Source organism: Aphelocoma coerulescens, chromosome 2, assembly GCF_041296385.1.
Source record: "Aphelocoma coerulescens isolate FSJ_1873_10779 chromosome 2, UR_Acoe_1.0, whole genome shotgun sequence".
Taxonomy (NCBI): domain Eukaryota; kingdom Metazoa; phylum Chordata; class Aves; order Passeriformes; family Corvidae; genus Aphelocoma; species Aphelocoma coerulescens.
The window spans coordinates 79,978,360-80,002,982 of record NC_091015.1 but is presented as its reverse complement, the minus strand read 5'-3'; the positions used below and the strand labels follow the sequence as shown (position 1 = coordinate 80,002,982).

Sequence of the window (24,623 nt, the reverse complement as noted above, 5' to 3'; positions counted from 1 at the left end):
TCAGAAACCCATTCCCCATGGAGTCAGATCAGTGCACACAGAGACAGGGATCAGGACCAGCCTGATCAAGAACTGGTGCTGTTCCCACAGAAGCCAGTGACACGCCTGAAAGCCAACAGAAGTTAAGCCATCAGTTTAGCTATGTAAAAGGATGGAAAACCATTCTTGAACCTCTCCCTCCCTGAGGCTCAACAGAATTTGGGGGTGTATCATATAATCATCAGCCTCAAAAACATCAGAGCAGTCTCTCTGTAAGGCCAGGAAGAAGAGGCACCAGATTTAATGTACTGCCCTTCTCCTTGCCTACTGCTGAAAAGCACAGCAATGAGCTTTATCTCAGATATTGGCTTTAATATTTCATTAGCAAAGCTCTCCAGAATGTAATTTACTTTATTCTCATTCCACGCAAAATGAATGAGGTCCAAACAGTATGAATCACAGCTTGCCATAATAACTACTAAACACATTGTATCCCCAAAGTGAAAGTTGTCAGAAACTCTGGCAAGAAGGATAAAAAGTAAATAACATCCATAATAACTGCAGGGATCTGTGTTGTGCTCAGAGGTCCAGTATAACTGGAAGGCCTTGTGGTCAATTTGCTGGAAGCCTGAGCTCATCAATTTACTTCCTCATAATTCAGTTCCTTTATCTGAAAAACATAAATAACAATATTTCTTTTTTCAAAGAGCCTTGGAAAAGTACAGTGCATGGGCAGTTCATGTGAAATTATTATATTAAGCAATACAGATGGAATACAAGTATATCTAACTTAGTATCTATTTTTCTGAATAGGAAGTGCTAAACATCCTCATTCTTCTGAATTGGAAGTGTGATCCTCTGTTTTAATTTCAAGTTTTGTGGCTCTCTTCAGGATGCCTACTTCAGCCTGCAGTGTTTTCTGATATTAAACTTTTATTGCATGCATACAACGTTTTACAGTGAAAGAGCAAAAACTGGAGTGGAAAAAGATAACATATGAAGGTTAAAAAGCAGTGAGAGGAAATCCACTTCTCTCTTAAACATTTACCCTTGTGTATAGTATACCCTTTGCTTCTCCACAGATCTACAGGGGGAATTCTGATATTGTTACCAGACCTGCCTCTCTTACCCAGTTATTCCAAAAAGTGATTGTTTTAGTTCTTCAGCAAATTGTTTAATAAAATATCCCAGAATGCATTTATGGGGGCAGGTCTTCCTAAATCCTCCTAAATGGGGCCTAAATCCTCCTAAAGTGTTTATTGTCACTTATCAAGATCTTATTCCTTGTGCTTAGTATCTGCACTGTTTTTAATATATTGAAAGTTCATTTTAAAAAGCAAGGTATCCTGAGATGACTGGACTGAATTAATGAACTCAGAAAAAAGCAAAAAGCCCTTGCTGAATCTCAGTCTTCAATCAGTATCCCTGAAAAGAGATCACTTTAGCACTGCCTGTAATCCCACAAATCCAGGGATTTTGCTACTTCTTCGTGATATGAGGATCATAAATGGAGTAATCCCCACTTCTTGACTTCACACACAAATGTATGTGGCAATGTCAAGTCTTCAACAGCAGCGACCATCTTCTAGGCAATTGCCTGAAAACTAACACCCAACCAAACCGATAACGAAACTGACCCTTCTTAAAAATTCTATAAAACTTCTGCTTTGACAGTATGTTGAGCTTACTGTGTTATAAATAAGTAAGTATATACTCTCTACTTCTTATCTTCTGATCTCACTTTCTCTAAACCCTAAGGTCACATGCAGCCACAGGCAGAAGGCATGTCAGCTATCTGTGATATGTCAGGGACTGATAAGACCTGGGCTGGGTTCCTGGGAAGCAGCGTCACAATTTAGTTCTCAGAGGTGGCAAGAAGGGAGATAAAAAGGATGATTGGTCAGAAATAGCCAGTGGGATGGTTTTCCTCTGAAACAGAGCAATTTGACAGAAAGGAACTGTTTCACCAAAAAAAAATAATGAAACTTTAGCATTCATAAATAGCACTGGGTTTGTTTTCTAACTGTGATGAGAGGGAGGTCAATGGTAGGGAAAGAGCTTGGAGGACTCATTGCCCTCTCTTTTAATATTTCTGCGTGGTAATAAACATTGCCAAAGCATGTCAAAACCTGTTTTCTCTGGATAGAAGAGATAACACCTTGATTTACTGCCACATAGCCTAAGACCAAAGTTTATGAATCATTTGATAATTTCACTGTCATAAGGCCAAATTTGGCTTTTACTATAACTCTATGAATCTGCAACAGCTTCATCAAAATCAATGATTTTGCAGCAAGCTTTAAGTCCTGATAATGAAGGGAATTACCACTGTGGTTTACTTCAGCGAAAATCAGCTTTCAGGAAGCTGCTCTCAACAGGCAGAGTAGCTGGAAGACTGAAATTCTGCCTTGTACTCCTCTTGCTTCCCCTTTCCATTAATGGATAGTATTCAGCAGCTTGTAGCATATGCCAGGATGTGAGGGCTGAGCCAGCAGATGAGACCAAAGTGGCACAAAGAAGGGCTTTGCAGAAGGCAGGGCTCAAAAAAAAAAAAGGAACCAACAATTCAGACAGAAGGAACAATGCCAGAGAATGGCTGAGAAAAGCTTGTAGGGTAATTTAGACGTAGGTTAGCTGCCATGGCAACCATATACCAAATTACTCCACTTCTGTGTCTCTAAACCTGCCAGCAGCTAATTTTGTTTGTATGTACTTCAGGCTCAAAAACAAATTAATCCACCTTAAAACTTATGAGGGATTGCAAATGAAGTACTGGGACTGCTGTGGGGTGCTTGGTTTCAACATTTAGAAAATAGAGATAGAAAAAAATAATAGCCCTTGAAAATTCTGATTTCAGTAAGTGGCTAAAAAATACATAATTTCTTTAACATTCATAGCAGGCAGTTTTAACCCTGCATTTGTACTGTTTTGCCCTGCACATATTTATCAGGTCAGCTTTACAACTTTACCTCGAATGTGTTTGTAAGAAAAAAATTGGTCTTTGCAGCAGCTCTGTTTATTTTTCACTGCAGGAAACTGCCGTGTTACAAAAAGAATAAGACATTTTCTTTTACTCCAGGATTCTTTGGAGATGTGGTAGAATATTAGATCCCTAAGGAATAGAAACAAGGCTATCAAAGAGCATGCTGAAAGGCACATGCATATTATTAGTTACTAAGAATAGTTCTTTGCTGAGTGTGAGTGAAAATATCCAAATGCATTCCCTTGATAAGTTAAGCATGTATTCCTCTCTCTGGGCACACATCAAAGCGTCCTCAAATGGAAAAATCGTGTTATAACAGCCTAACCTCTGCTTCCAGGCCATATACATGTAATCCTAGAGGAACACAACAAAGCCTTCACAACACCTCTGTGGAGGAAGGCCACAGACCATTATAGCCATTGGACTCCTCTGGTAAGATCCATGAAAAGTCTTCAGAATAGAAAGAGGTCAGTTTTTGATGTGGCCACTGAAATTTGGTGAACATCATTGAGATGTTCATCCATTCATTGAGAGGCTTGACTAGAGCTTGACCCCCCAAAATCAGCAGGAATCTTTGAATCAACTGCACAAAAAGCTGTGGTCAGTGCCAGGAGATAGTTCCCCATCCCTCCATCATCACATGATACTCACTGTAGAGTGTGATATTCAGTAACCAGGGCCTACCTTCAGGCAAAATGCTGGGCAGAGATCTTAATTTGAGGCCAGTTTCCCAATAGCTTCTCTTTAATGGGTTTTGTCTTAAGATCTCCTGTGTTGGAAAAATTGAAAACAGTTCTCAATTCCATATTATGTTTTCTTGGCCGAAATTTAAGATAATAGCCCTTAAATACCACATATGAAAAACTAATCCAAATACTAGTGACCACATTCTCCAAGAACATTCAGTTACCCTGTGAGGCCCTTGCACTGTTGCTTTTACTAGTGGCTCACTCTTGATACAAGAGTATTTTCATCCAGCATTAAATATTTGATTTCTCTTGCAGAATTTTCACTTGGTTTCATTATTTTAGCCTGTTGCAGTTATCTGACTGTGGCAGCAGAGTTGCTCCAAAGTTGCTTCCAAGCTATGTGGTTACCTAGAAATTCTGGCTCCAGTGCATCTGGGATTCAGCATGTCCAGGACACTTCATTGTGCTGTCTGGGAGTGGTCGGTAGCACAGCTAGGAACAGGAGATGAGTGGGAAGCAGAGCACAGAGCTTGCTTACAGCCCAGAAACCTGCCTCTTGGAGTGTGTAGGTGTAAACCCTTAAGATGTTCTCAGGTTATGCTGCAAACTCTGCACTTTGCCTGCCTGCCTTCTGCAAGTTATAGTTAAAATTTTGTTTTCTCTCTGAGTGTATGGCCACCTGAGACACCCTGGGTCAGTATGATTGCAATTACTCTCAGCAATGGGTAAGGGCCTTTGTGGATGTGAATCATGTCAAGCTCAGGAAGCAGTAACAACAGGACTTCAAATTCTGCTGTTTGAAAATACCTGTTCTTCTAACATCATCTCCTGCTGAGCACTGTGTCTCCTGAGGAAAGTATCCACTGCTGACAAACCATCCCACTGATGTGACCCAGTTAAGTACAGATGGACACCTGATATGTAAATATGTTGATATGTAAATCTGTAATCCACTGCACATGGTGTAAATTAATGGTCATTAAACCAAAGATATTTCCAGACATTATAATATCCCATATGCCTTGTCTGGCGCTACAGGCACAATCATCAGTGAAGTTGTGTCACAGAAGCATTACTAGTCTGGGATGGCTACTGTTTCCTTTCAGGTTGGCAGTTCATTGGTCTTCTTTTCAATCAGTGCCTCCTTCCAAGGGAAGAACTACTGAAACTGCTGATACTGTCTTCTCTGCTTACACTCTGCTCTCTAAGCCGATGTCTGTCTCTTTTTGCATCTACTGGACACCTTGCAGTTCCAGGAGATATTGCTACGTCTGTCTCTGAGCTCTTCAGGTGTTTCTGTGATGTTTTGTTGTTGTATTTTGGACTGTCAGTCAACCCCCATGCTAAAACACCAGAACACCCAGTAAGCTTCTAAGCTGTCAAGGGTTAATCCAGGGTCTCTTTGTGGTCTCTTCTGAGGCTTTTTTGTTTGTTCTGAATGCTTTGGTCCTTTGCCTGGGACTTGAGACGTTGGTTCTCAGGTTGTATACCTCTGGTTTCACTTTCCTTTGTGCCTCCAGGTTAGATCTACTCTCTCAAACTGTTCATTTGACATAAGGATATAAGAGCAGCTGTTCTAGGCCGTAGCAAAGATCCATACAGCTCCATCTTCTCTCAACAGTGGCAAGTAGTGGATACCTATGAGAAACAGGGTGAGTACAGAAGGTTCCTTCCCCTTTTATCTCTTCCAGTTTCTGGCAACCAGCAGGTCAAGTTTGTGAGCCAAGGGCACACCCAGTCCCTGGACTGAATGTTAAGCTGGTGTTTTTGTGGTAACACAGTGACTGCAAGATCTCTTTCTTGAGTGACAACTGCTCCTTCAGAACTGTTTGCATTTATTAGGGCTGTATTTTTTTCATAGGCACTCTTTTATATTTATCAGCATTGTATTTTTCTGCTATTTTACTACCCAGTCAGTTGATAATGTGAGATCCCTGTGTTACTTTCTCAGGTAGACTTTGTTTTTGACTGTTGGAAACAACTTTGTGTCATTAGCCACTTTGGCTATCCACCATCTTTTCCAACCCAATTGTGAATGTGTTGGACAATGCAGGACCTGGCATGGTCCCCTGTGCTTGCCTTCCTCTTGCAGATTTCTTTAATTGTGAAAAATGATCAGTAGCTCCCACCTTTGTTTTTCATCCTCTAACCCATTACTAATTCACAAAAGGAACTTCCTTCAAACTAAGGCCTTCTAACAAATCTTTTGAGATTTGGGATCCTGTGAAATGATTTCTGAAAAATGCCATTACACAAATGCATTTTAAAATTGGGAAAATGGAGTGGGAAGAATGGTGGAGAGCAAGGAGATATATTTGTCTCTGAGACCAGAAAGTTTTAGTCTTCCTTATGTTTAAACTTCCCCTTAACCTGAGAAAATAGTGTAGTGTTCCAGAGCACTACTTGTGAAAAGGCAGCATATTTCCACTGAAATCCGTCTGGCAATGCTGATAACATGGGCAGAATGTTCAGCTTATTAGTAGAAATTACTAAGGGTTTTTTTCATTTACTCATTTCTTTGAACCCAGTTTTGTAAGCAAGAATACTTTTGTCTCTTCATAGTGAACAATTGTTCAGAAAGAGTCAAACCCAGTGGGAGGGAATGCAATAGTCAAACTCCAGTTAGACTTGGGTAGGGTTAATGTAAGTTTATACTGAAGTCCATGAAGGCACAGTCAGGGTTTGCATTTTTACTGCCTAACAGGAACAGCTTATGCTGCCAGTGAAGTTAGAGTAGCTTAGTCAGTGATTTCAGTAGGAAATGGAACACCATTTGTCATACAAGATTCACTTGACTATCTTTTTGTAAATAATAGAAGAAGACATTTCAGGAAATTTCACAGTGTCTTTTTTCATTTGATTATTATTCCACCTACTTTGATGGTTACTTTATTTGTCATCTGTCAAAAAATGAAACTCATTTTATACTCTTAATATCCGAATAGAGCTATAATGCGTGTACATGGGCTTGTATTTAGGAGTGGTGCCAACACTGAGTAATTTTAACATATTATATAGTTGATAATATCTGAACAAATATTCTACAATAAGTCACTATAGAAATGAAGGTAGGTTTCCTGTGTGGCTTACAATATTATACTAAAATACAAAAGAAACCTGACTGGGTTTCAGTTATGAAATAATAGATACTGAGCCATTTTCAGGTTTGCTCCATATTGCCAAAGTGTTTAAACAGGTGTGTTTCACAAAGTTTGTGAAACAAAAGCTCACCTCAAAGCAAATCAACATTAGGAAGCAAAACCAGTGCTGAGTGATAGTGCTTAAAAACTGAGAAACAAGAGTGGTTTTAAACAGCAACTGAAAAGATGCTTTGATGCTTTTTAAAGCAGTCCTCTATACTCTAAAAACATTTTACGAGTTTTCTGTGATTATGTACAAGACACTGCATCTTATATCAGTTGTAGTTCTGTAGTTTGGATTATACACATCAAACATTACCTATTTTGTTGTAATATGAGCATGCCAGCAGTTTTTGATGATTAAGAAAACATGCTTATGAACCTAACTGCTAAAAGCCATTATTTTTTATCCAGAGCATAACCTTGTATGTACAAATGGGGAAAAAGGACAATAAACCTAAAAGCCTTGTTACCTTTACTTGACCAGCAATTATCCTTATGGTTTGTAGAAACAGGCAAACCCCTTTGCCGCAAATGCAAGGGTAGGCCAAATATTGTTTGCTGAATTTTAAGTGATATCTGTAATCAATATCCTAATTTGATGACAGCAGCCAAAGTACCTTTCCCTTGCACTGTGAGCTGAGCACCTCCCATTGCCGTGCAGAACAACAGGTGGCCATCCTCTGGAATGCAAGGCTCAGCAGTAGCACAGGCAGGAGTATTTGGGTCAAAGACTGCTAGCAGAGGCAGAGGTAGGTAATGTGACCTGAGGAGAAATTAAGAAAATCTTAAGAGTTCTGTCTGACTTTACTTAAGTCCCAAAATCCTTTAATTCATTTGAATTCACTGAAGGCAAATCACTTCATGCCTTTAAATGTACAGAAACCTTGTGACAGCAGGGCTTGCATTGTGTAGCTCTCTGACATGACTGAGGAAGATAAGACGTGAACAATGGGGAGTTATTAACATGAATAATTTTCCATGCAAATTGGAAGCACTGCAGAACAATAGGATGGTCTGGCTTAATGGCATCAGCTTTTCTGCAGAGTTGAGTATAAAATATCACAGTAGGAAAGAAATAGTGGAGTCAAAAGCTGCTAGAACAAAACTGCTTTGAAAAATTAGCTTGGGCAGGTGGACCACAAGATCCCTTTTCCTGGAAGTGTTTCCAGAGATTTGGTGCCCAGAAAACAGGCCTGGAAAGCCAGAGCTAAAGAAAAACCACAGATTTTCTAAACCTGAAGAAGTTTACACATACAATGCACGAATCTAAACATCTTCACCAGATTCACCTTCATTCCACACTTTGGGGTCAGCAGGTTTATGACAGATGCATTTGCATCTATATTAATCAAATACGTTGCCTCCTTCAATACAGGAAACAGAGAAGTAACATAGAAAGATGAGCAAGTTAACTTTTCTCCATGTCTCTTTGTATGTTGTCATACTCAGAAGGAAGGATGTAGGAAGTAGGAGGGCTAGTGGAACATGTAGTGGAAGCTACACATTCCTTGGGGTGAGTAGTTGCTTGTCTGGCTTTCCCAAGACTCTGTCACATGTGATACAGCTCACAGCTGAGCAGCAGAGCTGGTGCTAGTCTGGGTGGCAGTGTCTTATACTGGCTGAAATAACAATCCCAAGAAGCTCAAGGGAAAAAAGGTTCTCACAAAAAATAACAGCTGTTCCACTCCCTGGCCCTTCTGTCCTCTCCTTGCTGAATCCTCCTCCACTTACACACACCTGACACCCATGGGAGTGATCCGACAGAAGTGTTTCCATTTGACATTTTGGTGGACAGTCTATGGAGCAGCAGAATGCTGTCTGAAACAAGCAGACCTCTTTTGATTTATTCACACCAACAGTGGGGATCATTTTAGGGCACAAATGATAGGAAATAATTTTTTCTGCAGTTCAGGAAACAGAACAGGGCAAAGCATCAGCTCTTAGGAACAGGGGCTATGACAGGCTGCCCATGCTGCAAATTCAGTGTCTCTCTGACTGTAAAAGGAATTCAAAATAAAATGTTCATAAAAAAGGTTTATTTTGCTGAGTCAAATCAAACTACTGTATGTCTCTGTGTTCAAAAACTCCCAATGTAGTTTATGTTCTATTGGAAACCACAAGATTGCAGTCAGCCAGTTCCAGTCCATCAAGTGCAACATTGCCTGCAATCAGCAGAGCTGTATCACTTGCCCCTAAGTCTGAAAGGTTTCCAACAAATTGCTGACATAGAAGAGGTCACTCAACCGTTTCTAGTACTAGGAAAGGAGGGAGGGAGAGATGGAAGGAATAATAGCCTCAGAACAAGATTGCTGTATGTCTGTGTTTGGGAAGTCTACATGCTGCCCCTCTGTGAGCCTTTCTGTGGTTACAGGGAGGATTTCAGTCTCTGTGCACCTTCTGGCACACTTGGCAGTCTGGCACCTTCAATGCATACTTGATTCTCTACTGAAAGTGTTGATGCTAATTCTTAAAATTAAGAAACTGTTTTCCTCTGCCCATGTGAAATGAGAAAGTGTAAATTTGTTTGCTTGTCAATTTCTGTTGCATTGATGAATCATCACTTAGTACAACAGCTTCTGTATTTTGTACAGAGGTTTTTTGCCTATGGCTGACCAGAGAAAAGTCTTTCAGTAAAAATGCAGGAGAAATGGTGACAGCTGCATGGGCAACAGCAAAGTCAGAAGCACTACAGTCCTTGGAAATGAAAGACAGGCTTTGAAGCTACTTCAAGATTAAGAAACAGAAGAAAACTATCCAGTTCCTGAGACCAAGCACCAGCCTTAGCTGCATCCAAACATCAGCTTGACTGGTGTCTCGCCCCAAAACGCAACTATGCTCACTGGCACTTTGGCAGTGAAGCCTAGATGCACAAACTTGTGAGGAGCTAATGTACACTCCAGCAGGTAATCTAAACTTAGACAAGGTGCATGTCTCTCGCTAGGACCTGAAATGTACTACTTCTACTATAAATTTTACTTAGCAGTTGAATAAACATCCAGGATGCTGTTTAGCTATACATCTGATACGTGCTTTTCATTCTTGCTGTGTGCCTGTGACATTCAAGCTATTGTTTCATTATTTTGTGGCCCCCTGAGACACCTTTTGATAATAAAGTAGTTCTGCCTTGCCTTGGTCAGGGTGACCCACTGCCTGTGGCATAGAGGTGAGAAAACTGAGTTGATCTGGCACCTATACAAGTACCTGGCATTACTAGTTGTGCAATGTAACTCTCAGTCTCAAATATTATTACTTATACTTTTTTCCATCACAGTTAATATTCTGAGTGTTTCAATTGTCATCTGTGGGTAGAAAATTTTCAAAACTGCAAAGTGTCAGCCTAACTCTGCTTTCAACAAAATCGACCGTATTTTTATTGCCCTTGAGTTTGGGTGATGGTTGTGCACTATAAACACTTGTGCACTATATATATTTCATCTTGTATTGGGCCAAAAAGAACCTCCAAAAGAAGACCCGCTGCTGAAAGCATTTGGCTAATTAAATCTTTCTTTTTAATTCTGTCTCTGATTCCCCAGAATATTTTAAACATTGAGAAAGGTATCTGACTATGAACATATCAGACAAACGGGGGCAAAAACCTGGTTTAGAAATGTGGACAGGTCAACCATTGAAAGGGCTAACAGCTGCAAAAATCACATAAGAATTGACTGTCTATCTACCAATGAAAATAAATTTTAAGTTTTCTTATCCCTAGAACTCATAGGAATGTTTTAGAAAAGTCTCAACTCTTTCTGTGCCATACTTCAAGGGCTTATACAAAATTGCTTTTGACCTGCCTTGTCTGAAACCTCATTCACTGACAACTTCTGGCACTAATGCTGAAATCATCCATTTAAAATTAAATGATGGTACCATTCTCCAACATCCTACACAGTCTTCTAGAGTTTCACACCTGGTCATAGGGAGGGTGGTTAAGCGCTCAAACAGGTGCCCAAGGAGATTGTGTGCAACCAAAACCCAACTGGGCAAGGCCTGAGCAAACTGATCTGTCCGTGACATGCTCCCTGTTTTGAGCAGGAGCTTGGACTGCATTACCTCCAGAGATCCCTTCCAAATTCAATTAAGTCTTGAACTTGATGATTTTGCTTCTTTTTCCCATATATCACCCCCTGCTAAGGGAGATCTCACAAAAATGCAGCTATTCTAGCTCTCCCCTGCTAGCCTTGGCCTTTCACAATAATTTTTTCCTGAACCTTCCTTCTGCCTTCTTAATAAATACTCTTTTCAGTATTTTCTCATGGTGTCTAGCCATCCAGCATAAAGGCAACACAGACAGAACTTCAAGCCTTTCTCCCAAAAGCCTTCTCCTCATTCTCAGTCCTCAAGACAAGACAAACATCCTCAGTTCAATCTCACTGTTAGCTACCTTCTTTTACTTATCCAGTTTTGTAAGACTACATAATCAAGCTGTATCTAAACATTGCAGTTTCTTTGTACATCAAATCTCTTACACTCAGCCCTCCCTTTCAGTAATGAGGGACCTAAAATAGAGTTCCAGAGATGTGAGCTTTATATTATAGTATTCCATCTACTTCTATACATCATTTTGTGGGGGTTATTTGGTTGGGGTTTTTTCTGCACTTTTTGGTGACTCACTTGAGATATTCTACAGTTTCACAGATTTTTTTTTTTTGCTTTCCATTTGTTTTTTTCTTTTGTTAAAAGACTTCTCAGACATATTTTAAAAAAAAGGTAATTTCTATAAACTAAAATGAAGATTAATACCATGGTCAGCTCTCCTTCCAGTTCTCGTGTCACATCCTTACTATTGGATGACAGGAAGGGTGGTAGCAAAGATAGTGGATATAAGTTTCATAAAACTTTGTGTTGTTTCCTGAATTTCAGTTGGTCCACAGTGCAGAGCTTCATACAGATTAGACAGCACTGCTTCAGTTGGAATATATGAAGACTTTGAGACATCTAATTTACATTTTGAAAGCAGAGTTCTTTGTTTAAGCCTGCCATTGGTATCTATTTACCTACTGAAGTCTAAAGGGTAAACATAACCAAAAGGTAAAAACTGTACCTCAGGAAAGTGAGGATAACTCTCTCTTAACCTTCTTCTGGGTATGACAATCTTAACATCTTTCCAGCAAGGAATATATTTTATGATATGTTTCCAAGGCATAACTGGATATCTACTCTTTTAAATGAGTGGAGAGATTTAAATGGAAATCTTAAAAAAAAGACTAAAAACCAAAACAACCAAACAACAAAACGCCCCCAACAGGTTGTACTGGTTCAGCTTTTAAACAGCAGCCTTTTAAGAAATGCATCTTTCCTTGTGCTTCAGCCTTTCAGAAGAGATTTCTACTTTCTAAGAAAATCAATAAGAGTAACTTCTGTCATTTCATCTTGGTCCTATAAGTTAGGCTAGGAAATGCAGCTGAAACTAAAATCTTCCATACAGTTTCTGTTTCCTGAGAGTATTTTTGAATATCAGGTGACATATGTGGGTGGGGGAACTTCAAGATTAGCTTTAATCAAATCTCAGCTTTTGCTGGAACTTCCCAAAGCCTTTCTCACCCTTTGCTCCTGACTGAAACATTTTGCTGGTTTTGGGTGCATTCCAATTAGAACTTAAAATATTTGATTTTGGTTTGTTGTCTTGAGATGTTCCAAGTACTCCCAAGTTTCATTTCACCATTCAGATCTATCCCTTTAGGCTTCTGTTGTGAAGCTAGCTCTAAAATGTTACCTCTATATCTGAGATACAGACCACATTCAAACAAATCTGGTGATTTCCAGAAGACTTTTAGTCTGAATAAGGAAGAAAAAATTGATCTTTCACCACAGGCAATGAAGACGGAATTAACAGGACTGAAGCAAACTGAACTTATAGTGCTTATAGTGACAGCAGCTTCTTGATACCATTTTAGAAAGGAAAGATGAAATGCAGCTTCACTATGTTTCTGTGTAGAAATATCACTCATTCCAGTAATGATCAGCAGCTTTCTAATATAAGAGGGTAGGTTCGTGAAGCGACAGTTGGAGAGTGAACAAACAATCCAGAACAACATAAGGGCTTTAAACCATCTTTCTCACATGAAAAAAATATTAATAAAAGAAAAAGGCAAATGTAAACTTGGATCTGGAATTTGTGATCAGAAAGAAGATACTTGTGGAAAGAAATTGATTTCACACAAAAAAGGCCCAGCAGGAAAAACTGTTAAAATGAGTCCTTACAGCTATTTAGTGTCTAATATAACGGGTCTCTTTTCTGGTTGAGAACTTTCAGGATGTCATAGAACATGTACTAAATCATACCAGAAGCCATCAATTTCTTTCTGGTGATAACTGATTAAATACACTGTGATTTTCCTCCTCACTTTAGCTTACCTTCAATTGCTCATGCCTTTTCTTTGGCTTTCTCCTTCTTCGCACCTCACAAGTGTAAATTTTCATCTGCTTTCCTCATTTAACATCTTGTCTTGTCATCATGATCCTTTCCTATTCCAGCTCCTGGTCTCTTTTGGACTTCCTTGCAACTCTCCTCCTCTCTTTTTCTAACCTTTTCTTGTCGGTCTGTTTCTCCTCCCAACACAAATAACATTGATTATATTCTGTTCTTAATTCTGCTACTTCTACAGATTTTTCTCTCTCATCTCTGCTGGAATAAGATTCATTAGGAAGCAGATAAATACAGTTTCTATCAATAAGGCAAAATGCCTAAAATTATGGCCAATACTCACATACAGGACATTGATAGAAATGTGAGCAGCATATTTTTCTCTTCAAAATCAGTGCAGTGTAAACATACCTTTTCCTGTTGGTTTTAAAATGTATTTTTCCTGAACTCTATAAATTATTTCTACTTGTTACTTTCCAATATCGCTGTTATTTTTCTTTCTTTTCACTATGTACCATTATTTGTTTGGGTTTGTTTTGATTAGTTTATATTGCATCAGTGAGGTTTTCAGGTTGCATGGGGTTTCTTTTTTTCCAAAGCATCTACTCAGGTGTTTTTTCTATACACACATTTTTATTTCTTTCAACTAATTCATCCTACACTACCAGTGTTCTACCTTAACTAACTACAGCTATTTCTTGCAGGCTTTATACTTGAAACATGGAAGAGCTCTTTCTTTTACAATTATTTAGTAACATGGTCTCTACTTAGCAAACACATGCAACTGATAATTTTGGATACTCCAGGTATGTTGCACATGGCACCTGTAAGCATACTGTCTAGAGCTGGCTTTTTTAATTACATCTCAGGCCTCCCCCAGTTCAGTTCCTGGCAATTGAGTTCAACTAAACTGCTTTCATCATAGTCTCTAGTGACTCCTTAACTGCAGCTTACAGTTCTAGCACTGCAGGCTTCCCGTTCTTGGTCTGCTGCTTGTTCTTGGCACAACTACATCATTTCTGAAAATTCCACACTCTTTGGCTTCAGGGTCTCCATTCTCTCCTGATTCTCTTCCACCCTCTGTAACAGCTCACAAAGCTCTTTGGAGGCATCTTCATTCCACCCCAGCACTGCAAAGAGGATGGGGTGTTCTGTCAAACCCTGAGTTTGGTTCCCTTCTCTTCTTCTGCCCCTTATCTCTGAATAATCACTCCCCTGGTGCACGTAACAACTTCATGCTCATCGCTTACAAATCCACATTTCCACTCCAGGCATGAATCATTCTAGCCAAGCTAACAAGTCAGCCTGCCTTTCCAACAGCTCACTCTGGTTGTGTAATCATCAGTGTAAGCTTAACATGGTTAATCATTCTCCCCTAGTAATTTCTTTTCCTAGCTTTGGCAACACAGTCTTGCACCACGCAATGTTTCAGCAAAGACAAACTTTCTGCATTAAGATTTTTTATTTAATCTCATTTCTTGAGACACTTCTTATTCTTGCTTTTTTAAATCATATGAAGTTTAACCCAACCAGTCTTCTCTTTGTAGGACTCATCACAGTCTAGACCCTAATCTACTTGACTGCATGTTTGCTATTGAAATGCTGAGTATGAGAGGTCCTTTCAAATATCTTGTGATACAGCCACCTGTCACATTTTGAGATCTACACCTTTGCTTTTTTCTTTTACCCTGCTTAGGTGTGCTTTCATGTTTCCTTGTAAAATGCTCCTTTGTTGTGAGTCCTAGTTATGCTAACAGTGAGATAATTCAAGTTCCCTCTTCCTTACCAGACAGTGTTCCACTGTTTTGTTTTTGACTTACTCTGAGATTGTAAGCCCCAAGAGGAGAGAACCACCTTGACAGCAAAGGGATTTATGATACCTGAGTAAAAATTCTAATTTTAATAAAAATATATGCAAATATATGTCCCTGTATTATTCTATGGTACTGTACATAGTTCCTAAATACTATAATCCTTATATTACACATTTTCCAAATAAAATTTACTTCTAAAGTACCCTGGCGAAGATTTGTCAATTCTTGTGCATTTCAAATAATTGTGTACCAAATTTAATCTTATTTACTTACTAGAGCAGATGCATCCCATATTCCACAACAGTCCAGTAAAATGAGTACATGCAACAAGTATTCTCAGTCTGGAAACCTGGGAAATGAATAAGCAGTTAATAAATACAGTACAAATTAAGAGTTCTGAGGAGCTCCCTAACACTTCTACCTGAGCAGATTTATTTTAGAATACTTTTTTTATAAATCAGCATCCAGTGCATTGCAGAGATAATGTCTACATATGCCACTATTGGAATATGATATGAGTGCCAAGTGAAGTGACTATGCTGTTGCATGAGCAGGGGAAAAAAAGGCTTTTTGCAAATAGAGATTTATTTAAACAGTAATGATTCTTGATCTATATTTGAAATTTTATAACAGTGTAATTGGAAAGAACTGCTACAGAGGAATATCCTGAAATTGCTAGAAAATAAAAATGTGAATTGGTAACTGAAGAACATTTATAAATATACCATGTAACCACTTTACTATACAGAAACATATGTAAAAAATTTAAGAAAAGGTGGCAATGATAGAAATAGCTTAAGGAAATAAAAATCCTGCATATTATGCAAACTTCTTAAGAAGCAGAAGTAATTTGACTTTTAGATTTTTTCTGAATTTAAATTAATGAGTTTGCTTTCGTTAAATGCTGTATGGCGTGATATATTTAATGTAACACTACACTCACGCTGAGTGACATACCTGATTTGTTTAAGGAGGTGCCAAGGTAAGGGAAATAAAAGAAACCTGTGCTTTTCACCTTTCAGGGAAGTTTTTACAGGATCCAAAATTTATCAACATTTTTATCAACATTTAATTATTTCTTAATACATTTTCTGCTGTCATTTACATTATAGTTTTCATTAGATGGGAAAAAAACAGCACTGCATTTTTTCTAGTCCTTCATCTATAGAAAGATCAAACCACTAACACTTCCATTATCATTCAGCTAGAAAATTATATTTTGGTCTAAAGATCCTGTGAAAGAAATAGAAAAACTTCCTTTGGTTTGGATAGGTTGAAAATTACTTCTTTTTCTGAGTTGTTCTCACAGAACAAACTGCTTAAATAGAGGCAAACTTATATACAGATTTTCACCCTAAACACAGCGTAGGATGATGTCCACAGTTAACTTGGCGCAGTGATCTGTCGTTATAACTGGACCTGGAAATAAATATGGAAAGAATGGGTTTGATTTCTAGATATATTCACAAGCAGCTGAGCTACACAGCCTGGTTCCTGTCATACTGTACCTGCCCATGTGTTGACACATACATAGATACAGATGTCTTCCCTGCATAATGTCTCACCAGTCTGTGACCCAATCTGGTACATGAAATTCCTACATCCCAACTAGTAAACCTAAGCTTTATTTTTTAATTCTGCAAATATCAGAAGCTTCCTCTCTTCTTCATCTGATGAAATCTCAACATGTTCACTTAGCTTTTCCCCGCTGCATTATGAGGCAAAAGTTCCCATTACTTTCCACAACTTGCTTTCACCAACTTTCCAAACTCATTATTTCCAGGAAGTGGAACCAAGACGGCCAGCTTGTTTCACCATGGGACTACTAGTAGGCTTAGATCTCAAGTCTACACATCTTCCAAGTTCAGTTACATCTACTGGTGTGCACTGAAGATTGCCTACAGAGATGCCTTAGTTTCTCTGAAGCAATTTCTAGGTCCTTTACCCCTCTCACCTCCTGTCCAGTTGCCTGGGACTCCCCCAGCTGTGGCTGAATGTGGATTTCCCCCAAAATGGGGAAGTTCCCCAGAAGAGACAGGACTCACAGAGAAATAAATGCAAGTCTCCAGTTGTACTGAGCATTGAAAAGATTCCCCAAGGGACTAACAGAGGGACAATTTTCTTCCCATGAACTACCTTCTCTCTGAATCTTGTGCTCACATTTCAGATAGAAGAAAAAAAAAGCAACACAAAAAGCAAGGACTGAAAAATATGTACAAGAATCACAATAGTCTAGCAGAGCATGCAGAATCAGAAGTGGAAGCAGGGATTAAAAGGATCATGCATGCAGATATGACATTTCTGCCTAATACTGATTTTGAGAAAATGGCCTGGACTTCTGGGAGCTTGACCTCAATAAAGGGTGAGGAAAATCTGAGGACCACATTCTGCTCTATCACACTTGAGAAGCAGAGAGGAGAGATGAAACTCTCAGGAAAGCTGGGACAGGGACAGTTGGCCCATGTAACAGCTTTCAGATCCAGCCCAAGATATCTCTGGAGGAAGTAACCAGAACAAGAGGGCAGGATGTGTCAGTCCAACTGACCTTGGAAAGGGTCTGGCTGTGTCTGCAGATGCATTTTTCTTGTTAATGTTGCTCCTTTTGTGAAAATGCTGCCCTGTTGCTTAGCCTGATTACAACACATGAATCCAGTCCTACTTCTGGAAGAGTCAATAGGAGCTTGACATCAGTGGGATCATGAAAATTGAGATCCGTGCTGCACTAGACATTGTTCTACTGCATTTAGTTTAACCTCACTGAAACATGGATGAGGGCAGAAGAAAATCTCTTCATTTGGTGTAATTTTTTCTCTAATACCTACTACTTTGAAACCTCCTCTTTTTTCCACTTTATACTATGTTCTGTCCTCACAATTCACACACTTTCTATTCTCCATATTCTTCTTCTTTCATTTTGGTTTAATGATTCAGCTGCATCTTCTTTGGGGTCAAGAACAGTTTCACATGATATGATGTGTGAAACGTGGGGGCATTTACAGGAACTTGGAAGCATTTCTGTACGCATTCCTATCAAGAAAGGAACATTTTAAAACAGAATTTGGGGTAGGGTTTTTGGGTTTTTTTCCAGATTAATTAGTTTCACACAGTGTCTTCAGTGGTTTCCCTTTGTAGAAAGAAAGAAACTAAAAATAATCATTATTAAAGCTTAATGGTAAGAGCTGAATAGTTTCAGAACAAACTTTAATTACCTCAGTGCTTTTTGTGTCTGACAGTGACATCTTTTGTTTACACTGAAGTAGTGCAACCAATAGTCTTTACTTTGGATTGTTGCTTTTAAGGGTAAACTTTGTAGCTGCAATTCAGTGGATGTACATTGCATAGTATGAATTCTTTCACCTGTAATTCCAGTTTTGCCTTTTCTCTTGTGTTGGTGATGAAATGAAGATTCAGACAAACACTGAAATTAATAACAAACATATTCTATCTCTGAATCAGCTCCTGAAGCTTCTCACTTGACATCCCACTTCCTTTCTTGTCTTTATACTGCATCTTGAGAAAAAAAATTTCTACTAGATCATTATGCCACAGATACTAATCCATGCTAAGTTATTACTTTCTCCACCTATTTTAAGAAGGAATGTCTGAGAAAGAGCCATAGGGAAAAAAAAAATCTGTATTAATAGTTTCCTGTGGGTGTCTGTCAATATATCTTGTCACAGTCTAAATAAGGGACTGACTTTTAAGTGAAAAATACGAAAATTAAAGAAACTAAAAATGAAGAACATGAATCTCAATAACTCAATTTTAATATTCTCTTCTTTTGCATGTACAGATATTTTAATAGCAACTTAATTACCCAAGAAAAAAATGAACTTTAATCAATCTTGTAACCAAAAATCCTAGAAGGTACAAATGCTGGTCAGAGTAAGAGTTATTTTTCTACTTTGCACTAAGAAACATTTTTATTTTTAAAAAAGACAATAAAGCAGTAAAATGAATATCAGTTAGAGACTGAACATGACTTTACCCAAACCACTCTTGCCTAGAGAAATTTGGGTTCATATTATGCTCTCCTTCTCTTCAGATTGATGAAGTAAGCAGTGAACAAACAATATAATGGAATATTTAGGCCCATGGCAAAGAAATATGACTGTTATACTATATACTGCAGCAAGATCAATGTGCAGGTGTTCATGTCAAGCCTTTTCAACTGTAATCTGTTTGTAATCCCTCTCCTAGAGTCTAGCTCCATTGTGGATTTGAACACACCAAAAAGCCTCAGTGAAAAAACACCCCAGATCCAAGTGGTGATCATGCCAAATGGCCATGCCTTAGTTTACCTCAGTGAAAGACCCAAGTCAAGCTCTGCAAGAGCCATCAGAATGCACCTTTTGGTTAGCCTGACATGAAGCCTAAGCGTACTGTTGCCACACCAATCTTTAGTACATAACTCATATCAAACTGCTAGGCAGCAAATTTGAGTACTAAATGCCATAGCAAGAGTAAATGCTGCATAGTTTTATTCAAATATGCTTACATTATATTTTCAAATAACTTTGCCATGTGTAGCACAGTTATGGGTGAAACCAGCAGCTGCCTCTGGTCTAATGCCCCCATACCAAAACCCCTCAACAGATTTGACTCTTCTTCTCCACCATCTGCTGCTCTGTTCCCCCTCTACAAGTCACCCTGTTCTAAGGACAAATTCCCAGAGACCTCTGCTTCCCCATTCCTGATGTCCTCCAGAAGGCATCTGCCAGTTGTCACCAACAAACAAGGATTTATTTTCAGACTTCAGACAGGTGAACCTTTCTTTCACCAGCCATGATGTGTCTCTTACTCTGGGAAACCAGTAGCTATGTGCCAAGTGAAGAGTCTGCCAGGATTTTTTTGCCACTTGAACTCAAATACAAAACCAGAAGAAACAGCAACCTTCTCCCCTTCCCTACGTGGCCACACTGGACCTGTCAACCAGACTACAAAGCATTTGTGCCCACACAAAAAGAGTGGAAAATCTCTACAGTGCTGTGCTAGGTCAAGAAAAGGGAGCCCCTTGCAGTTGTATGCACAACTCTACTCTGCTCTGAAAACTTTTCTGAGTGGGAGTAGTGAGACAAGGCAGAAAGCTGGCTTAGCTCCTGAGAGTGCCAGATGGGCACTGGAGAGAAAGCTTATGATGAGACGCAAGCCACAGAGAACAACTTTTCAGGAAGAAAAAGTCCCAGAAACTACCATCAGGGAAAAAAAGCCTGCTGGAAAGGCAAGTCACAGTCTTTTCCAACCAAAATTAGCCTCACTTTAGGTATCATTGAACGTTCAGTCTCTTGTGGTCCTGAAATACAGAAGGGAATGACCAACTACCAGATACAGATGGGGGTAACCAAGCAGCTTACATTTTCCAAAACCTTTGAGATAACCTATATGCCTTTCCTTCATGCCCGAGCCAAACATCTTCTAAAGAAATTCCATTGGCACTCTAGGGTTCATACAAACTATTTGCTATTGATACAAACATCAGTTCATCTACTTGTTGTAGCAGGGCCACAGTGATTTTCAAATCACTTTAGATCAGGAAATGCACCAGATAATGACAGCTATTTAAAGAAACGCCACACAATTTCAACACACTAACCAGGAAGCAGATTCCTCCTAGCACACAGAATGAAAACAAAACCTTCCACAGCAGGGCCACTTCTATTTTTTTTGCTGTCATCAGTTTGTTGACTGGTCCCTGAGAAACTTCTCTTTACAACATTGCATTTTGCTGTCATTCTATTACCTCCCACTCAAAACCTGGAGGAAAGCACAAAATGATTGAAGATTATCTCAAATTTGTGGCATTTGCAAGATATCCAAAGCTGTTTTGTCATAGGCTTCCTCTGGATAGTGCTGGGCAACTTGTTTCATCATTGTGCCAAGTCGAATGCAAGAACAATTTTGTTTTTCACCAGAGTACAGTAATATCAAATACTGTGCTAGTGGAGTAATTCAGATACCATAAAACAAACATAAAATTCTGTTTATAACCTTTTATGTGCTCTTCAAAGAAAAAGTCCAGGTGCAGGGAAGAGGCATTGCCCTGCATTGGGGGCCGAGTAACATTTAGGAGTATTCCATCATTAAATAACCTCACTGTGACCTGTGAGTTGCAGGGAGCATGCGCAGCACCTTTATCATCCTTGTTACCTATTGCCTCTCACTTGCAGAGGATGTGGGTGCTGTGGGTTACCAGAAAATGTTGGTAGAATATGTTGCTCTTGCTTGAGAGCACAGTTCACAGTGAAACCAACCGTTCATGAACAATTCCATACCACAGCCTTGGACCTCATTCATATCTGCATGGGAATTGTCAAGCAAGCCAAAATGCAAGTGCGGGGTTTGGACCTGCATGGGAGCACTCTTTTCTCCAAGTCAGCCTCCCTTCAGGAACAGTGAGCTGAAAACACTGCTCTTGTGCCCTGTGAAGGACTGAAAACATGTCAGGGATCTTCTGTCAGTTTTAGCAAATGTTGGCTGTAAAAGTCAGTGTGGTGGTCAATTCAAACCATTCTTTATGGATTCCCATTTAAATTAATTTGAAATAAAATTGAAGTGCAATTTCATTCAGGACTTTCTTCTCTAGCTGACTGGGTACCATCATTCACCACATTAAATATTATTTATCATCTTCCTGTATATTTGGCAAGCCATTAGATCCCTGGTAAAAATGGAACTTCATAAGTGTGGGATGATTACTTTCAGCTTTGCCAGGAAACCCCTAAATTTACATAACTAATTGACCTTACTGTATATTCGCAATATTTCAAAAAACAGTGGTTATTGAGTCTCCCAAGTGATCTCCATGAAATTAAATTTTCTAATAATGCGAGGGAGGTAAAGGAATTGTTTAGAAAGGAAACTTTGTAAGCCCTACAAATAAAAAACTGAAGAACTACAGTTCTAGATGGAGGAAAAACTCTCTGTAAAAAGCATCTGGGAGTCTACCAAGCAGCCAGGAAAGGTCCCAAGGTCACAGAACAAGTAGAAATGCATTGATTTCAGTTCAAGTTTTTTTAATTTTATATGCAGTCAACGTATCAAAATTTTGGACCTTTTGGAAATATGCATTATATAAATTTTGGAAAAATGGCTACCTAATCTTTGCTGCATTTGCTAAATGTAAATATTTAGCAAAAATTCTACTTTGGAAAAAAAATAAAGATAATTCTGTGCTTTTGTGCAGGCCTTATACTCTGTCCTTTACTTTTATTACATATGAGAGTACATGCTTTTCATGTAAATACAGGCATATGCACATATATGTACTGAATAAAAGGAAAAGAAGTTCACAGAAAATTAAGCCAAATTTATGTGACTGGAGATGTGCTGGTTTTAATCTTACTATCTCAGTGGAGACTTGGGTATGAAGAAACTATGTCTGGCACACACCTGAAGCAACAAGGCAAGAAGAGGTGCCTTCTGTAACATCTGTACATACCCAGTCCGCTAACTGCACAGGAAGAATTGGAGGGATAATGATTTTCCTGGAGCCAATATGCCAGAGGGTAAATTTTTTCACATGACTCTGAACAAGAGGTGTCTTTAAGGGTCTAGATTTGCTTCACCATCAAGTGGGGTCTTCCCTTGATGGGGAAATCCCTAGCTTCTCTATCACAGTGATTTTCCAGCCAGGTCTGAAAGGGACTAGAGTAGCACCTACAAATCGGACCCTTGACATTAAACTGAGTGAGTTACAGAAAGTTCAATGAAAAATTTCTTAGCACACTGCATCTGTGTAAAAAAAAAAAAAAAAACAAAAAAACAAAAAACAAAAAAAACCACCTATCAAAGGCAGCCCATCAGTACACCACTATCCTATTTCTGATCCGTCTTTGATGTCAAGTTTCAGCTCTTATGGTGAGCACAGAAGAAATTGGCAGAAGTGCAATTTGTATAAATTGTAACATATCAGCAATACAGTATAACTTCATGTGAAACATCAGCAGCAGACTTCCTTCTAGTAACAGTCACAAGTTGAACTCAAGAAAGATCAAGAGGAAATCATACCAGTTTAATTTTTTTGAAAGGACAATTAGAAAATTCACAAAAATAAAGGGACATAATGAGATTTTAGGACCTTTTTTCTTTTTTAAATTTGGGTTCAAAATAAATTACTGGAGTTTTGGTTTAGCCTTCATCCCATGTCCATCTCCCCACACACTTCTAGAATTCCTTCAAACCACAAATCAATTTCTTAAGAGATGAGCTTTTTAGCTTTTCTCCTCTCTTCTCAGAACTCAGCCATTCCAACCCAGAGGGCTCATGTTTCAAGGCAGCAAGAATTCACACTCATCAGTAAACTTGAGATTTGCTCAGTTACCAGGAAATACCTCTGTATTCAGGCAAAGCTCTTCTAAAGCAATAGAACAACAAGAAGGCACTGAAATTGATACAAGACAGCATGATGTTCCTGTTCAGATTTTTGAGGTAAAATTATGGATCTTGGCATTTCCTCAGAAATTTGGATTAAAATAACAATAGAAGTGTGGTCAATTCTCTGCCTGCTGGAAAAGCTGACACAGAATCCCATTGCTGGGACCATGCTGGGCCCAGGGAGCACTCGTAGGGAATATAAGAATAGTAAAATGAGAACTGTACAGCTTCACTCAATTTCTGAAGAATTAAAGGGAAAGACGTTATGCATGAGGTTCAGGAGGGATATCCAAATGGCCAATTTTGTCTTGTTCAAAGCCCTGGAAAGCAAGGCAGGTTACTGATGAAGGGATGGGGGTACTCAGAGAGGCAGCAACCATCAGGGAAACAGCAGCAATTGCTTCCACCATTCTTCTGTTGCCCCAGGAGCATCTGAAGGCTTTCCTAAGCTCCCCCACATTTCATCTCCCAATTCTTCCATCTTTATCTACCTCTACCCAGCCTTGGCATCCTTGGGCTAGTACTGGCACTGGGCTGCTCCTGGCCAATGTGTTGGTAAGTCACCACAGAGAACATCGTGGCACTACTCATGTGTGAGACATTCTGGGCCACCAAAAAGGGAAGGGTTTTCTAAACAGGCATGGAAATGAAACAATGCCCAGTCACAGAATACAGATACAAGGAAATGAAGGCTCAGACAGATCCTGGAGAAAGGGAGGCCCACAGGCTCGGTGGTACTTTTGTTACTCATAATGTAATTTCATTATGTATGTGCTCCCTTTGCTTTCTCTCACAACTTCCTTTTCAAAAGCTGTACAATACACGTGCTAAGATACCACACTACTGATACACTGGGACCAGCTTCTACATGGCTGCCAGACTCCTCAGGATCTCTGTCCCTTTTTAATCCCTTCATGAAGCCTCCACCATTTTTGTTGCATTTTCCAAGTGAGCTCAAAGTCTATTCTCTTCGCAGGCCTCCAGCATAACCCTCAGCAAGGCAAATAGAAAGTCAATCAAATCCCCAAGTATTCAGCAGGACTTCGATTCCTCTGCAGCAGTGGGAGGGAGGGAGGGAGGGAGGGAGGGAGGAAGGAAGGCAGGAAGGCAGGAAGGCAGGAAGGCCGGAAGGCAGGAAGGAAGGACAGGACTTTTTAAAAACTTCTCCTTTTTCACAAGCTCTTCCTGCAAGAGCTCTTGCAAGCCAGCACTGTAAACTGAGAAGCTGCAGAATCAGGCTGCAGTTTGATGCAATCGATTCACTACACACGATTT

The 24,623-nt window shown here is 39.3% G+C and overlaps 1 long non-coding RNA gene across 2 annotated transcripts in view; it reads right to left on the bottom strand.

Moving 5' to 3' along the window:
* Positions 1-308: 308 nt before the first annotated feature.
* The window catches only part of LOC138106885 (uncharacterized), an 86,383-nt gene continuing 62,068 nt past the window's right edge, over positions 309-24,623 (bottom strand). The window contains exons 2-5 of one of the 2 annotated variants that reach the window (XR_011149174.1): positions 15,249-15,324; positions 7,412-7,557; positions 3,647-3,731; positions 309-649 (exon numbers count right to left, since the gene is read on the bottom strand). This is a non-coding gene — a long non-coding RNA (uncharacterized lncRNA). Of the gene's footprint in view, positions 650-3,646; positions 3,732-7,411; positions 7,558-13,690; positions 14,292-15,248; positions 15,325-24,623 lie in introns of those variants that run through there. The other variant, XR_011149175.1, reaches the window with a different exon arrangement.